This window comes from Erinaceus europaeus, chromosome 9 (genome assembly GCF_950295315.1).
Source record: "Erinaceus europaeus chromosome 9, mEriEur2.1, whole genome shotgun sequence".
Classification (NCBI taxonomy): Eukaryota; Metazoa; Chordata; class Mammalia; order Eulipotyphla; family Erinaceidae; genus Erinaceus; species Erinaceus europaeus.
Genome location: NC_080170.1, coordinates 22,086,764 through 22,105,419, shown reverse-complemented (window position 1 = coordinate 22,105,419; position 18,656 = coordinate 22,086,764). Strand labels below are relative to the sequence as shown.

At 44.5% G+C, this 18,656-nt stretch overlaps 1 pseudogene; it reads left to right on the top strand.

The window, feature by feature from the left end:
- The first annotated feature begins 707 nt into the window (after positions 1–707).
- Positions 708–3,957, top strand: LOC107523120 (small nuclear ribonucleoprotein E-like; annotated as a pseudogene).
- The last annotated feature ends 14,699 nt before the right edge of the window (positions 3,958–18,656 follow it).

Sequence of the window (18,656 nt, the reverse complement as noted above, 5' to 3'; positions counted from 1 at the left end):
TGAGGAGCCACCGAGCTCCGGGTCGCGGGCCCCGCCCGGCTGCAGCCCGCGGCGCTGGGACCGCCCGCGCGGAGGCCTCGGCCGGGGGCAGCGGCGCGCTCGGTGCCAACCGGCAGGCGCCGCGCGCGCGGGGGGCTTTTCCGGGTCGGCTCGGGGCCCCGCCCACCGGGAAGGCGCCGCCCAGGTCCTCTGGCCACACCCCGGGCAGCCACGCGGACGCGTCCCCGGGGTTGCAACCAGAAGGACAACTTGAGGCGGGCTGGGGGCGGTGGGCGGAGCGGGTGGCGTGCGCCCCGGGCCGGGTCGGAAAAACCCCGGAGGTTTCTCTTCCACCGGCTTGAGTCACCGAGCGCGGGGGAGGCGTGGGCTGAGCCAGCCGAGCTGGGAGTGTAGAACGCGGGGTCAGGATGCGGGGCTGTAGACGGGGGCTGGGCAGGACACCTGCCGCAGAGCCGAGGACTCGGGTGCGGTGGGTGCAACTGGGCCGGTCCTCCGCCCCCTCCCCGGTGAACTCCAGCGCTGGATCGAGCGCATCCCGATTTGCCTAGCTGGTGGAGGAGGAAATTCATGCATAGCATGGGCTAAAAGGAAGGTTGTGGAGGGATCACCTGGGAATGTCTGAAGTTGTGGATCGGGCCTTGAGGCCCTAGGAAGACAGGGGCGGGGGGAACTCTCCAGGAAAACAGGGTGCGTCTCGGACCTTGCAGATGCCGCCCAAGTTCAAGGGGTGTGGTGCCAAGTGTGGGCGCAGTGCTCCGGGTGAACCCTGCGTTAGTTGCATGTACAGCATGTGCTCGGAGTTCTATGGCTTTTCTCCTTGCTCTGAGAGGTGACTCTAGGGTTTGGGGAATTGTCTATCCAGATTAGTCTCGGAGAACTCTTTGTAGGAGACAGCTGGTGAAAAACAACAGCCAGAGACTCCACTTAACTGTTTGTGGTTCCTAGCAAGTTCTTTTAACTTCTCCCTACCTCGGTTTTCTCATCTGTAAAAGTGGAATAAAGGGAGTTGGGCGGTAGCACAGCAGGTTAAGCGCACGTGGCACCAAGCGCAAGGATCAGCACAAGGAACCGGGGTCGCTTCGCAGGCGGTGAAGCAGGTCTGCAGGTGTCTATCTTTCTCTCCCCCTCTCTGTCTTCCCCTCCTCTCTCCATTTCTCTCTGTCCTATCCAACAACGACGACATCAAGAACAACAACAACAATAATAACTACAAGAACAATAAGAAAACAAGGGCAGCAAAGGGCGGGGGGAGAACTTAAATAAAAAGTGGAATAAAAACTGCTTTAGGCCAAGCAGTGGCGCACTGGGTTGAACGCACTCAGTACCATGTGGAAAGACCAGAGTTCAAGCCCCCGCTCCCCACCTGCATAGGAGAAGCTTCACAGATGGATGTTGGTGTCTCTCTTTCTATTTTTCTATTTCCCCTTCTCGCAATTTCTTTCTTTCCTATCAAAATAAGTAAATTAAAAAAACAAAAAAACAGTCCCTGATGGAGTCGTGAAGGTTAAATGAGATTGGCCCACCAGAAACATCACTGAAATCTTAGCTGTTATTTAAAAGAATATTAGTGAATATGTAAATATTAATATGAATGCACGCCAGCGAATATAATTTGTCCAAGAAATATACTGCTAGAGTCCAGAAGAAACAAAATTCAGTTGGAGACAGGGCATTACATTCAGGTGGTTGAATGAAATTTTGATCTACACCTTAAAAGTAAATAAATGGATGAGCTGGGGATCTAACATAATGATTCTGCAAAAAAGACTTTCATGCCAGAGGCACCAAAGGTCTCAGGTTCAAGTCCAGAGCTGAGCAGTGCTCTGGTAAAACAAACAAAAAAATAGATAAATGTGTTTTTATATTTCCTAAGCATTTATTATGTGCCAACCACTGGGCTTTGAGACTGGTTCTCACTCAGTTTCCACCTGGGTATGGGATCAGTAGCAGTAAGCTAGAACTCCCAGGACAGGATTCAGGAACATGGAGTCAGGAACTAAGTCTTGGTGAGAGTAAACTGGAATTTGGGGGGTAGAAGGGAGGCAAGGAGAGTGTGGGGTTGTGTCTGGAAAAGATTCAGTGAGCTTGATAAGACCCTTACTGAAGCTATATGCTTCAGAAAAACACTGCCACATGGCTGAATTTTGCAAGGGTTCCCTGGGGAAAATAACTAAAGAATAATGACTAATATTTATCCTTGGCCCACTGGATGCTGGGTTCTAAATACTTTGCAACAGCAGCACACCACAGGTAATGTTGTTGTCTTCATTTTATAGGTGAAGAGGTGAAACACAGAGAGACTAATTTTCTCAAGATCACCCAGTTGATAATCTTGGAAAAAGTCCCAGAGCCCTCCTTCTTAACTGCTACTTTATATCCCTTTCAATTATGCCTGACTCCTCCAGATAGTCTGGCTGTGGAGTTAAGATTAGCATGCCTGACACAGTCAGAAAACAGTGCACAGTTTATAATAAAGTGCTGCATTTTGTAGGAACGCTTTACATCAGTACTTTGCTCAGCTGATCCTGAGAAGGAAACATTCAATCACATTTTATTTATTCTGTTTTTAACTTGCTAGAACATAAAGAGCAAAAACAATGATAACAACAGTGGGGGTTGTGTGTGTGGGGGTGACCCACAGGCTCACTTTATTGGAGTTAATACAACAGTTTCCATTTGGTATTTAAACCCAAGCAAGTGGAATTTATGGCCAGAGTTACTTTCTCCTTCTTCCTCCTCCTCTTCTTCTTTTTGCTGGAATTAAATTTAATGTAGAGTATTGAACACAGTTTAAAGCTCTGTTTAGTTGTCTTCAGGTTTACTTAAATTTTTTTTTTAAATCTTATTTATTTGCTTGATAGAGACAGTCAGAAATTGAGAGGGAAGGGGGTGATAGGGAGAGAGACAGAGGGACACCTGCAGCACTGCTTCACCACTTGTGAAGCTTTCCCCCTGCAGGTGGGGGCCAGGGGGCTTGAACCTGGGTCCTTGCACACTGTAACATGTGCGCTCAATCAGTTGCGCCACCACCTGCCCCCCCCAGAGTTACTTTCTTTACTTCTGTCCCTGGCCACTCCGTGCCCAATTTTCTAGAGCTCTTTGGAGAAGTGGGGTTCTCCTCTGTCTTGTTGCCATGAACTTTCAATGTTCTCCTCTGTTAGACCCTGGTTGTTCAAGGAACAATTTGGATTTAGTTGAAACAAAGAACAGCAAAAGCAATTCTCTGCAGAGAAAATTCAGTTTCATTTTTTCTGAAAATACAACCAGCCCATCCACTCTTACCCAGGCAGTGGCCTCCTATGGGATGGAGACATTTCTTTTGGCGTCCTCTTTCATATCATTGCACTCTGGATTATTTCATGGCTGGGGTGAGAGGGGCAGTGTTAAAAAAAAAAAGCCCCCGTTTTTGTGAGCTTTCACCATAGTGTATTATGGACAACACCAAAAATTGCAGAAAATGATGGTGCAACCCATCGAGTTCACTTCCAGATACTGGCAAAATAGATCTGGGATTCAAGTGTGGCATTGTGAGCAAGTGAATACGCAGATATAATTGGTTTTGATGACTATGTGAATCTCCTATTAGATGATGCAGAAGAGATTCATTCTAAAACAAAGTCAAGAAAGCAACTACCTCATATCCTGTTAAAAGGAGATAACATGGGAGTCGGGCGGTAGCGCAGCAGGCTAAGCACACATGGTGCAAAGCGCAAGGACTGGCATAATGATCCCAGTTTGAGCCCCCAGTTCGAGCCCCCGGCTACCCACCTGCAGGGGAGTCGCTTCGCAGGTGGTGAAGCAGATCTGCAGGTGTCTGTCTTTCTCTCCCCCAACAACGACATCAATAACAATAGCAGCAGCAATAAAAAGACAACAAGGGCAACAAAAGGAAAATGAATAAATAAATTTTTTTAAAAAGGAGGTAACATTACTCTTCTCCAAAGTGTCTCCAACTAGAAATGATCGATGAACTGGGACGTTGTTGAGAAGGCAATGCATTTATTTATTTATTTATTTATTTATTTATTTATTTTAGACGTCCTTGGTGGGGAATGTAGTTCTAACACATTGGCTTAGATTGTCTTGATTAGCCTCATGTCACCAATATTACCATTGTACCATTACTGCAAATGCTGTGAGGCTGTTTAAGAAAAGCCCATCCTTTACTCCTCCCCCAATAGCTGAGGGTAGATGGGAAGAGAGTGAGCATGGCAGCTGGTCAGCCCCTGTGTGCAGCTCCTCAGGCTGCCAGTCTGGTCTTTCCTGTCTGCATTCCTTCTTCCTCTGTCTGTGGGCTTTGGAACATGGGCAAAGTGCCTTTGCGTACTGGGTGTTGAATAGCCAGCATCTCTGCCAGGAAGGCCTGACCACCGAGTTAAATCCCGAATTTCTTTGCCCTTGAACATTGCTGCTCTAACTTGGGTGTGACCTTATAACCTGGGGGTGGGGGTCCTTTTGCTGCTTTCTCTTTCAGGACTCATTGCCACAACTGCTGAATGGGCAACTGTCTTCCTCCCAAACCCACTGAGTCCCAACTTATATAGAAGGGACACAATCAAAACAGGACAACTCTCTGTAAACCATCTCCTCTGTTTAAAGACTAGGGGCATACTAAGTGCCTTTCTTAAAATATTTGCATAAGTCATACTTAAAAACAAAAAAAGGAAAAAAGCAGGTTTCTGACCAGACGACCTCACCAATGTGTCCTGGAACCCCACCTCCCCAGAGCCCTACTCCACTAGGGGAAGGGGATATGAATCAACTTGTCAATGCCCATGTCTAGCAGAGAAACAACTACAGAAGTCAGACCTCCCACCTTCTGCACCACATAGAGATCTTTGGTCCATACTCCCAGAGGATAAAGAACAAGGAACTTTCCAGTGAAGGGGACGGGATATGGCACTCTGGTGTTGGGACCTGTAGGTGTAGCCCCTCAGCCCACAGTCTTGTCAATCATTAAGTCACTAATAATAATAAAAGGAATTGAAAAGGAAGAAAACACAAAGCAGAACTTGGACTGGGTTTGGAGTATTGCACCGAAGTAAAAGACTCTGGGATGGCAGGGAGGGTTCAGACCTTGGAACATATTGGCAGAGGAGGACTAGAGGGGGATGAATTGTTATGTGGAAAACTGAGAAATGTTAAACATATACACAATACTGTATCTTTAGATTTAGATTTATTTATTTATTTATTTTTACTAGAGCCCTGCTTGACTCTGGCTTATGGTGGTTCAGGGATTGAGCCTGGGACTTAGGAACCTCAGGCCTGAGAGTCTCTTTGCACAACCATTATGCTATCTACCCCACCAAACTATTGTATCTTACTGTTGACTGTACACCATTAATCCCCCAATAAAGAAAAAAAATTAAATAATAAATTTAAAAAGAAAGAAAGAGAAAAAGGAAAAAAAGAGAAAGCTTCTGGCCAGAAAGGTGACTCAGCAGGCAGAGTGCACTCCTTGCATACATGAAGTCCTGGAGCTCATTATGGACACCACATATGCTGGACTGGCACTCTGATTAGCTTCCCAACCACCCCACCTCCTGCCCCATAGAATAAGTGACTCTAAAAAAGGAGAGAAACCTCCACAGGGGAACCTACAAGCTGTTGTAAACTGCTGAACATAGTGAGAAAGGCAGACAGCAAGCCAAAGAAGCTCTTGCCCCTCTTTCTGTAACACATTTCTTTTCTTTCTTTCTTTCTTCCTTTCTCTCTTTCTTTCTTTCTTTCTTTCTTTCTTTCTTTCTTTCTTTTCTTTCTCTTTTTTGCAAATAAAGTAACTTCTCCCCTCAGGCGAATGGGGTACACTTTCAGAGGGAAGTGTGGTCACCTTTTTCTGTTCAGGGGTGGAGATGACTCAGGAGTGCATTCAGGCTTTACTGTGTGGAAATTTCTCATAGAGGGGACCGCTCATGGGAAATTTGGAGGTGACTCTGAGGTCCCCTGGTAGTTATGATGGGAACTTTCACCTTTAGAAAGTACTTTTGTTTCTGGGGGTAATTTCCACAAGCTCAAAGGTCTTTTTGATTATTTATGGGGCATTTGAAGCAAGGATTTCCTGAACAACTACCTTGGATGTGGGGTGTGTGTGTGTGTGTGTGTGTGTGTGTTTTGCATGATTATACATTTGCTTTATTCCTGCATCTATGCTTAGCTAGCATTTCTCTCCTGTCACCCTGTTCCAGGTCCTGTCCTAAGGCCTTTAGGCATTTTACTTCTTTTGATACTTACACTGTCTCTTGTAAGGTGACTGTGTACAGGTGGCAAAACTGGGGTGCAGAGGGACAAAGTGACTTGTAGATCACCTAATAGTCCTTCAGTGATGTTCACATGGTGTTCACCCCCTTTGGATCTCCCCAACCCCCCCAGCCTCCCATACACACACTTCAAGCAGACTCAGTTTAAATGTGTGACAGATAGTGTGATAGAATGCCACTTCTTTTTTTTTTTTTTTTTTGCTTCCAGTGTTATTGATGGGGCTCGGTGCCTGCACTAGGAACCCACTGCTCCTGGAGGCTGTTTTTTCCCTTTTGTTGTCCTTGTTGTTGTTATTGCTGTCATTGTTGTTGCATAGGACAGAGAAAAATAGAGAGATAATGGGAAGACAGAGGGAGAGAGAGACACCTGCAGAACTGCTTCACCACTTGTGAAGCAACCCCCCTTCAGGTAGGGGCCAGGGGCTTGAACCAGGATCCTTGTGCCAGTCCTTGTGGTTCGTACCATGTGCACTAAACTTTATATCATATCATATCATATCATATCATATCATATCATATCATATCATATTATATTTTACTGGAGCACTGCTTACAGTAGTGGTGATAGGGGAGATTGAACCTGGAGTCTCAGGCATGAGAATCTCTTTGCATAACCATTATGCTGTCTACCCCCGCTCTAGAATGCCACTTCTAAACATTTAGTTACACAACTATTGCTAGGGCCTAAACATTGGCCATAAGCTAAATCTTTCCTTGGTCTCACTGAGTGTGGGGAAGCCACCCACGACATTTCAAGTAGACCTATGAATAGATCCACTACAAGTCAAACTGACACCTCTGGCCAACAGTCAGTGGAGACTTCACGCCTGGGTGACATTTTATTTGCACATTGAGAGACTCTGAGCTTACAGAGAACCCAGCTGAGCTGACAAAGAAGCTGTGAGATAGGGAGTTGGGCGGTGGTGGCACAATGGATTAAGCGCATGTGGCACAAAGTGCACGTGGTGCAAAGCGCAAGGACTGGTGTAAGGATTGCGGTTCGAGCCCCCGGCTCCCCACCTGCAGGGGAGTCACTTCATAGGCGGTGAAGCAGGTCTGCAGGTGTCTTTTTCTCCCCCTCTCTGTCTTCCCCATCTCTTTCCATTTCTCTCTGTCCTATCCAACAATGATGACATCAAGAATGATAATAATGACTACAACAATAAAACAAGGGCAACAAAAGGGAAAATAAATAAATATAAAAAAAAAGAAATGTAAAAAAAGAAGCTGTGAGATAACAAGCATTCTCGTGGTTTTGTTGTTGTTCTCATATTTTTAACCACTGCATTTTTTTTTTTTTTTTTGGCAGGGTGGTGGTGGTGGTAGTGGTTATTTTTACCCAGAAGTAGATAACGAATGCACTTGTTCATGGTCAGAAAGCTTGTATATAAAAAGGAGTGGGAAGGGGCTAGGAAGACAGCATAATGGTTCTGCCAAAGATTTTTATGCCTAAGGCTCTGAGGTAATATGGGTTCAATCCTCAGTACCACCATAAGCCAGACTGAGTGGTGCTTTGGCCTCTGCCCCTCTCTCTCATTTAAAAAAAAAAAAAGAGGGAAGAACAGACCCTTTACTTTTTTTTTTTTCCTTTTCAATGACTTTTATTATCATGTGTACCAATTAAGCTGTTGGTGTTTCACTGGCAAAATAAGCTTACTCAGAAATAACAATCAAAGGGGAGTCAGGTGGTAGGGCAGTGGGTTAAGCGCACATGGCGCAAAACACAAGTACCAGCGTAAGGATCCCAGTTAGAGCTCCAGCTCCCCACCTGCAGGGGAGTGGCTTCGCAAGCAGTGAAGCAGGTCTGCAGGTGTTTATCTTTCTCTCCTCTCTGTCTTCCCCTCCTCTCTCCTTTTCTCTCTGTCCTATCCAACAACAACAATATCAGTAATAACAACAACAATAACTACAACAATAAAAAAAAAAAAGCAACTTGGCAAGAGTGGCTTCGTGAGAAAAATACACGTGAAATTTCGTAGAACAGAAGAAGGAATGTTCTTAAATAGCTTTTCATGAGTTAGTTACTGAATACTGAGATGTGGCACTCACTCCTTGAAAACCAGTATCCAAGAGACAAGCACTGACTAGAGGAAAATGGGTTGATGGCAGGTGCTAGCAACCTGAGAAGATGCGAGTCTCCCATCTCCAAAAGGCATCTTGCTTCCAAACTGGAACATAAGAGTCCTATAGGAAAGGAAAGGGAGGCTGAAGAGGTCTCTCAGGCTAGCCTGTTCAGTGGGGTTGGGGGAGATGGTGTAATGGTTATGCAAAAGGCCTTTCATGCCTGAGGCACCAAACGTTACCTGATACCTGTGAGGTCTCTCCAAGAAACCCCAAAGAAGATGACACCATTATTTTAACAGTCATATAATATTCCATTGTGTACATATAATACCATGATTTTTCTCAGCCGCTCATCTGTTGTTGGGCACCTGGGTTACTTCTAAAAAATGTGTGCTGCTATGAACATAGGTGTGCACAGGTCACTTCGGGTAGATGTCTTTATCTCCTTTGGATCTATCCCCAGAAGAAGAATTGCTGGGGTGTAGAGTAGGTCCATTTATAGCATTCTGATGACTTTCTAGATTGTGTTCCATAGGGGTTGGACCAATTTACATACCCACCAGCAGGTAAGAGAGTTCCTTTCTCCCTACAGCCTGTCCAACATCTTTTCTAATGTATGACATTCATACTGGTGTATTATTTTTCTTTTCTTTTAATTAGATAGGACAGAGAGAAATTGAGAGAGGATGGGGAGATAGAGGGAGAGAAAGATAAAACAACTGCAGACCTGCTTCACCACTTGTGAAGCATCTCTCTTGTAGGAGAGGGGGGACAGGGACTCAAACCCAGGTCCTCGTGCTTGGAAATATGTGTGCTTAACAGGGTGTGCCACCACCCGGCCACCACACAGGTATAAGGTGGTATTTCACTGTTGTTTTTATTTGCATTTCCCTCATCATTAGTGACTTTGAGACTTTTAGTCTCTTGGCCTTTTGGATTTCTTCTTCCTCCTCTTCCTCCTCTTTTTCTTCTCCTCCTTCTCCTCCTTCTCTTTCTTCGTCTTAATAAATGGCAGTAGTTTATTTGGATTTCTTTTTGGGGGAAGATTCTGCCCAGGTCTTCCTTCCATTTCCTAATTTTTTTTTTATTGTTGACTTTGGTGAGTTCTTTGTGTATTTTAGTTATTAGCCCTTTGTGTGAGGTCTGGCATGTGAAGATGTTCTTTCATTTTGTGGGGAATCTCTGTTTTTGGTGGTGACTCCTTCTGATGTGTAGAAGCTTTTCAGTTTGATATAGTCCCATTAGCTTCTTTTTATTTTTTGTTTTCCTTGCAATTGGATCTGAGTCGTCCAAGATGTTTTTAAAGGTTACATAGAAAAAAGTTCTTCCGGTGCTTTCCTCTAAGTATTTGTTGGTTTCTGATCTAATATCCAAATCATTGATTCATTTGGAACTTAATTTTGTATGCGGTGAAATGCCTGGCTAGCATGGGGGTGCCTCTTCCTGGGCACGTACTCTCTGAACTCAACCGGAGCCAGCCTGGGCTGCTACTCACTCAGCAATGCAGGAGAGATGACTCATGAACTCGTGGTGGAGTGGCAATGCAATGTCTTTATTGATCAGAGAGCCAATGCTTTTAAACAGTAGACCAGGAAGTGGCAAGTCAGAAACGGAAATCGCTAGGAAGGGAGTGGAAAAATGCAAAAGTGGACTGGAAAGGTAGGAATTTCCTTAGCAACTGTTCTGAGGGTTTTAACTGGTAAAATTAATATTACCCTGCAGGCAGGGAGGGTCTCGAGGTAGAAAGAAGATAGATCAAAGGAATGGCATGGGTGGGGATCTCTCAGGCAAAACAATGATTATGTAGATAGGCCATGTTATCAGGAATGCAGGATGCTTTGTGAGGCTCCTCATAATTACCCAACTGTAAAATGTGGTTGTCTGGTTTCATTCTTCTGGGTGTTTCAAGCCAATTTTTCAACACCATTTGTTGAATAGAATGTCAGTCCTCCATTTGATGTTTTGGGTTCCCTTGTCAAAAATTAGATGCCCATAGGTATGAGGCCTTATTTCTGAGTTTTCAATTCTATTCCACTCATCTGTATGTCTGTTTTGGTTCCAGTACCAGACACTTCTGACTAGAAACATAGGAAATCTGAGTAATGTATGAATGTTATATAATCCTGGAAAGAAAAAAAAAAAATCCTGATTCTTAGACTCTTAATTCCACTTCATGTAATGCATCTCTTCACAAAGGTAAACATACATGTTCTTTGGGAGATGTTTTGTAGTTCAAAAGTTGGGAAATAAAGTAAATATTCTACATAGGAGATTATGGGATATATAGCCATGGTACTTTACTCTAAAAAAGGTAAGATAATAACCCAATAAAAATGTGGGCCAATAAACTGAACAGTTTTCTTTTTCTTTAAAATTTTTTTTATTATCTTTATTTATTGGATAGAGACAGCCAGAAATCGAGAGGGAAGAGGGTGCCAGAGAGAGGAAGAGACAGAGATACCTGCAGCCCTGCTTCTCCACTTGCAAAGCTTTCCCCCTACCTGGGGCTCAAACTTAGGTCCTTGAACATTGTAACATGTGTGCTCAACCAGGTGTACCATCACCTGGCCCCAACTAAACAGTTTCTAAAGAAGGGATATACATGGCCCACAAACATAGGAAGAAATACTCCACTTTACTTATCATTAGAGAAATGCAAATCAAAACTACACTGAGATTTCGTCTCCTACCTGTGAGAATGGCCAATATCAACAAGACAGGTAAATGACAAGTGTTGGTAAGGTTGTGGAGAAAAAGGAACCCTGCCACACTGCTGATGGGAATGCAAACTGGTACAGCCCCTTTGGAAAACAGTGTGGAGAGTCCTTAACCAAACAAGAATGGAATTACCTTGTGATGCAGCAATGCCACTATTAAGCATTTATTTAAAGGACAATCAAACACTAATTTAAAGGGGCATATATAGCCCGATGTTCATAGTTGCATTATGTTCAATAGCCAAAAAGTGGAAGTAGCCTAAATACCCATTGACAGATGACTGGCTAAAAAAAGTAATGAAATATATACACTGTTGGGCATTAAACTAGCTCCCCCTGCTCCATGCTGCATTGCTGATAGTATGGCCTATTTACATTAATTATTAATCCCACCAGTTAAAACCATGGCAACAGTTGCTAAGATGCTTCCACCTTCCCAGCATGCCTTTTGCCTCTCTCCACCCCCTTCCCTAGCCATCTCTGTTCCCCAACTTGCCACTTCCGGTTTTTACCCTATAAAGCCCACTTCTGTTCCTGGTTTCGCTCTCTCTTCCTCTCTTTCTCTCCCGTGTCCAGACCTGGAGAACGGCCATTGTGGTTTGGCACTGGCCATTTGGCACCACGTGGCTTAACCCACTGTGCTCACACCCGAGTGCTTATCTTTAGGAAGCGGGAGGGGAGGGTCACAGAACTTTGGTGGTGGGTGCAGTATGGAACTAGACCCTGTAATCTTACCATCTTGTGACCCAGTATTAATCACAAGAAGAAAGAAAAGATTAGATTTATGCCATTGACTTGCAGTTTGCACTGTTGTTGAGTTTGCACTGCTGGGATCTCTGGTAAAGCAAAAGAAAAAGAAAAATCACTGTCTGAAAGGTGGTGATTGCACATGGACAGCAAAAACAAGAGGGGGAGGGAGAGAAAGATTCAAGTAGAAACAAGATACTACATTTTTAGCATCATATTTGCAATTGATTCAAATCTATATGGTGGGTTTAAAGGTCGGCATAGAACTTATCTAGAACAAAGTGGCATAACAAAAAAAAAGGAGCTGGGGGGGTGGGCAGTAGGGCAGTAGATTAAGCTCACATGAGGCAAAGTGCAAGGACCAGCATAAGGAACCCAGGTCGAGCCCCCAGCTCCCCACCTGCAGGGGAGTCGCTTCACAGGTGGTGAAGCAGGTCTGCAGGTGTCTATCTTTCTCTCCCCCTCTCTGTCTTCCCATCCTCTCGCCATTTCTCTCTGTCCTATCCAATAATAAGGACAGCAATAACAACAACAACAACAACAACAACAACAACAATAAACAAGGGCAACAAAAGGGAAAAGAAACAACAGCCTCCAGGAGCAATGGATTTGAAGTGCAGGCATTGAGCCCCAGCAAGCACCGAGCTCCTTGGAGACCAAAAAAGAAGGAGTTTGGGACTGCTATTTACAGCTGTAGAAAACACAGGCTTTTGAACTACCCAGGGAACCCAACATTGTACCCTTGTGTTACTATAATAGCAAGTTTAATGGGGTTGTCTCGAGGGCTAATACAATCTCCATCAAGGGTAGGTAGCAAACAGTCTTTCATGCCTGAGGCTCCAAAGTCCCAGGTTCAATCTCCCATACCACCATATGCCAGAGCTAATCAGTGCTCTGGTAAAAAGAAAAAAAAAAAAAAAATCAGACTCAGTCAGGCTGGAGATTGCACAGTGGTTATGCAAAAAGACTTTCAAGCCTGAGGCTCTGAATTTTCAGGTTCAACCCCAGCACCACTTAAACCAGAGCTGAGCTGAGCAGTGCTCTGGTCTCTCTCAATGTCTTTCTGTATCTTTTCCTCTGTGCCTTTTTCTTTGTATGTGTCTCTCTTTCATTAAAATATATAAATTAAGGGAGTCCAGAGGTAGTGAAGAGGGTTAAGCACAAGGACCAGTGTAAGGATCCCAGTTCGAGCCCCCAGCTCCCCACCTGCAGGGGAGTCGCTTCACAGGCAGTGAAGCAGGCCTGCAGGTGTCTATCTTTCTCTCTCTGTCTCTGTCTTCCTCTCCTCTCTCCATTTCTCTCTGTCCTGTCCAATAACTACAACAATAAAACAACAAGGGCAACAAAAGGGAATAAATAAATAAATATTTAAATATATATTAAAAAATTAAGAGTATATTCAACTGTAGTGATACCTCTCAGATATATTATTGAATACAGACAGAGATAAATTGAGAGGGGAGAGGGAGAGATGGTGAGAGAGACAGAGAGATAACACTGCTTCACATTCATGAAGCTTTCCCCTGCAGGGGGGGACCAGGGTCTTGAACCTGCGTCTTTTCACACTATAATGTGTGTGCTTAACCAGCTGTGCCACCACCTGACCCCACATCTCCCTTTGTCTTCCATATTTAAATCACTCACTGTATCCCTATGCCTTGACTCAGCCTTGGCATGCATGCATAGATGCTCATTTCCCCAGCATGGCCTGTGCCAGTTTCATGATATTAAAATCCAGCAAACGCTGTTTCTTTGGTCAAATATTAATTAAGAGGTTATGTCCCAGGGGCTTGGGAAATGTGGCTTCTTCAGGAACTGGCTGTGGAAGGATTTCCCTGGGTGACTCTAAGGTAGGGGTACAGAAATGAGTGCAGCAGCCCTGTGGATATGCTCACGTCTCAGATCCTGGCCCTCAAAGAGACAGAATGAGTGCCTGGTGGATCTCAACATTTTCAAGTCTGGAAAATTGTGACTCAGGGAGATAGAAGCAGTTTATGCTTCTTGGGGGTAGAGTTCAAAAGTTGTCTTTGGGGGATATCAACTATTGTGTGAACAACAGAAATAGACACTGGCTAAGTTTATCTTAAGGAGTTTTATTGGGAGGGCAGGGCCTACTTAAGAGAGTGGGAATAAATACAATGGATTTCCAAGCTGGAAACCCTAATTTACTACCTTGACAGGAAAGAACAATGAGTTCTGATTGTTAAGACTGAGAAGGACCTGGGCCTGCAGAAGGTTGCCTTTGCCTCCTCTCTGTAAACAGAAATTTAGACAAAAAACCAGAGTTATATTCTGGCTGGCATTCTAGTACTTCTTTCTTTTTTCCTTCCTTCCTTCCTTCCTTCCTCCCTTCCTCCCTTCCTTCCTTCCTTCCTTCCTCCCTTCCTTCCTTCCTTCCTTCCTTTCTCTTTCTTTCTTTTTAAGAATTTATTTATTTATTCATGAGAAAGATAGGTGGAGAGAGAGAGAGAAAGAACCAGATATCACTCTGTTACATGTGCTGCTAGGGATTGAACTTGGGACCTCATGGTTCAGAATCCAGTGCTTTATCCACTGTGCCACCTCCTGGACCAAGGGAATGCCTTTCTTTTCCTTCTTCTATGTGTGTGTGTGTGTGTGTGTGTGTGTGTGTGTGTTAATGTGGTGCCAGGGAATAAACTCAGGGCCTTGTATGTACATGATACCGCTGAACAGCCCTCCCCCAGACCCAATTGATTGATTGAGTCATTCATTCATTCTCTTTCTCACTCTCAATAGGGGCAGAGAGAACTTGAGAGGGGAAGGGGAGACAGAGAGAGAAAGACAGAGAGACACTGTTTCACTATTCATGAAGCTGCCCACAGCAGGTGGGGACCAGGGTCTTTGCCTATTGTAACATGTGCCTTCTACCAAGTGCACCACCACCTGGCCTGCCCTGCCCCCAACCTCTTTTATTTTTAATTTAGAAGGAGAGAGAAAAGTAGAGAGGGAGTGACATCAAAGCACCATCCATGGAGCTCCCTGGCTTCCAACCATGATGGAGCCAGGGTTTAAGCTGAAGACCCAGTAAGGTCTATGCTCTCTACTGAGTGAACTATCATCTGTCTCCATTACTTACTTATTTCTTGATTGAAAACGTGGGGACAAGGAGCGGATTCAGTGGGCTCAGCCCTCTCCTCTTCTTGCCTTGAACTTCACTGTTATGTCTGGAGCCAGAGCTTCCATCTCATACTTGAGAGACAACACACACAAAGGAAAGACCCAGAGAATCCTCTAGCCTGTGCCTTCAGCCTTCCATATATGAGAAAGAGAAACTTCTATAGGTGAGAGAGAAATCTGGGCTTGGGCAGTGGAGCACCAGGTGAAGTGCACATAGTATGAAATGCAAGGACCCAAGAAAGGATCCCGGTTCAAGCCCCTGGCTCCCCACCTGCAGAGGGAACACTTCATAAGTGATGAAGCAGATCTGCAGGTGTCTGTCTTTTTCGCTTCCTCTCTATCTTTCCCTCCCCTCTCAATTTATCTCTGTCATAAAAAATTTTATTTTTTAAAAAAAAGGACCATGGGGCAGTGATTTCATAGTTCAGGCACTGAGCCCCAGCAATAATGCTGGAGGGAGAGAGAGAGAGAGAGAGCGAGAGAGAGAGAGAGAGAGAGAGAGAGAGAGAGAAAGGGAAGGAGAGAGAGAGAGAGAGAGGGAGGGAGGGAGAGAGAGAGAGAAATCCTATTGCCTTAAGTTACTTTAGGTCAGTGCTTTTGTTATTTGCAGCTGAGCACCTGACTGCCTGATATAGTTGTGAGAAGGTAATGAGATGATGAAGGGAGGGCCTAGAAGAGCACTCCCTCAAAAAATAGTGATTTCTCTCTCTCCCAGCTTTTGTGAAATTGATTTTCCTGCTTGGAGTTTGTAGAAGATCAAACAGATTTATACAATACCTGTGTGTTGCATATCTTATATGTCCAAATTCTTTTATCCTTTGAATCAATGTCCTGATTAAGAGACATTGATTGATTCAATGGGGGTTGGGCACATAGTGTGAAACACAAGGCCCAGCAGAAGGATCCCAGTTCAAGCCCCTGACTCCTCACCTGCAGGGGGGTCGCTTTACAAGTGGTGAAGCAGGTCTGCAGATGTCTATCTTTCTCTCCCCCTTTGTCTTCCCCTCCTCTCTCGATTTCTCTCTATCCTATCCGACAACAAAATTGGCAGCATCAACAACAGCAATAGCAACAACAAAATGGAGAAAAGATGGCCTCCAGGAGCAGTGAATTCATGGTGCAGGCACCATGCCCCAGCAATAACCCTGGAGGCAAAAAAAAAAAAAGAGGACAGTTGAGGGAGCCAGGCAATGGCACACTCAGATGAGCACACACAATACCAGGCTGAAGAACCTGGGTTTGAGCCCCTCCTCTCCACCTGCTGTGGGGGAGGGGAACTTGATAAGCAGTGCAGCAGGTCTGCAGGTCTCTCTCCTTTTCAATTTCTTTTTGTCCTATCCAATAAAAACAAAACAAAATAAAATGGGTACTGGGAGTGGTAGATTCATCCTGCAGGCACTGAACCTTAGCAATAACCCTGGTTGCAAAAACAAACAAACAAACTTTTATTGTTAAAGTGTTTAATTCTTCCACTTTGTTCAGTTTGAATGAATCGTTATGACACCTTCATGGGGTGGGATTGTCATGTGCATTTATACATGATGTAAACTGAAGCTCTGCAAAGTTCAGAGCACTCCTGTGACTTTAGATCATGAGGAAACTTGGGCCTCTCCAGACTTCATTCATTCTCTGCAGACCAGTATATATATATATATATTACTCCAGGGTTAATGCTGGAACTCAGTGCTGGTATGAATCCATGGCTCCTGGGGACCATTTTTTCCCTATCTTATTGGATAGGGCAGAGAGAAATTGAGAGAGGAAGGGAGATGGAGAAGGAGAAAGAAAGATAGACACCTGCAGACCTACTTCACCACTTGTAAAGTGACCCCCCCCCCCCGCAGGTGGGGAGCTGAGGATTCGAACTCGGACTCTTGCACAGGTCCTTGTGCTTCAAACTATGGGCGCTTAACTGGGTGGGGGCCTGGCCCCCAGTGGTTTTCACAGTTCACAGCAGTGGTATTTCTCAAACTAAGTTGCACATTAGAATCTTATGGAAAGTTTTTAAAATTAAAAACAAAAAATTCCTCATACCTAAGTTATGCTTAAGATCAATTAAGTTGGTCTCTCTGTGGGTGGGACTCATATAGCAGAGTGTGCTTATTTAAAGTAGTCAGTTAATTAATTAACTAAAAACTGTGGGATACATACCATGAAATGTATCAACTTAAGCATTAAAACTATTTTAGGGACTGATGAGACAGTTCACCTGGTAGGGTGCCTACAGCTAGGTTCGAGCCCCCAGTATACCACATGTGAGTACTATGGACTTGGGCTGAAGCTTCTGGGGGAAGAGTGTCTCTCCCTCTCTCTCTGTCTCTCTTCCTAACTGCAAAAGTCTGCCCAGTGCAGTGAAACATGCCCCAGTGACATGAAAAGAAAATTAGAAGTCTCATTTAAAAATCAATCAATCAATCAATCAATGAATCAGTCAATTTTATTTTATTTTATTTATTTTATTTTATTTTATTCTTTCAGTGATAAAGATTCTGGAGCATCACTCTGTTACATGTGGTGCCAGGCATCAAACCCAGGGCTTTGCACATGCAATGAGTTAGGTCTATGACTGAGTCACCTCCCAGGTGACACATTCTGTGTCTTGATTTCTATACAGTTGATTGAATTTTTTTAAGTTTATTTATTTATTCGCTTTTGTTGCCCTTGTTGTTTTTATTGTTGTAGTTATTATTGCTATCGTCATTGTTGGATAGGACAGAGAGAAATGGAGAGAGGAGAGGAAGACAGAGAGAGGGAGAGAAAGATAGACACCTGCAGATCTGCTTCACTACCTATGAAGCAACTCCCCTGCAGGTGGGGAGCTGGGGGCTCGAACCAGGATCCTTATGCCAGTCCTTGAGCTTTGCGCCACATGTGCTTAACCCGCTGCACTACCGCCCAACTCCCGATTGATTGAATTTTTATGAGAGAGACAACAGGGCTGGTGCTGGGGATCGAACCCAGGATCTTCCAAATGTAAGCCTTGTGCTTTAACTCCTGAGCTTATCACCTCAGCCCACAGATGTGACTGCTTAGTTAAACTTCTTTTCCCGTCACTCCTCTGCCCTGTTCTTGTCAACCAGGAAGAAGTGTGTGTCTGCTAAGCCAAACTGTGTTTTCCTTGTTGGAAATAAACATCTACCTCAATCCTTCAACTAAAAAGATAGTTTAAGGACTTGATCCTTTATCGTCTTAATCTAATTGCCCTCCCCGAAACAACCATTTTAAGAATGGGAATCTTTGAATTTTATAAAAGGGTTAACAGAGGAAGAGGGAGACAGGAGGGAGCTGGGGAGAAGGGGAGAAGGGGATAGAGGGAAGTGGGGTGGGCTGTGGTGCACTGGGTTGAGTATATATAGCATATAGCACAAGGACCAGCTCAATGATCCCGGTTTGAGTCCCTGGCTCCCCACCTGCAGGGGAGTTGCTTCACAAGTGGTGATGCAGGTCTCTCCCCCTCTCTGTCTTTCCCTCCTCTCTCTATCCTATCCTATCCTATCCTATCCTATCCTATCCTATCCTATCCTATCCTATCCTATCCTATCCTATCCTATCCTATAAAAATTTTTTTAAAAAGGTGGTCTTCAGGAGCAGTGGATTTGTAGTGTAGGCACCAAGCCCCAGTGATAACCCTGGAGGCAAAAAAGAGCGAGGGGTGGAACCCAGAAGGGTATAGGAGGCCCAAAGTCACTGTTCCATGGTCTCTGTTTGCTGTTTGTGTTGTTGTCAAGAT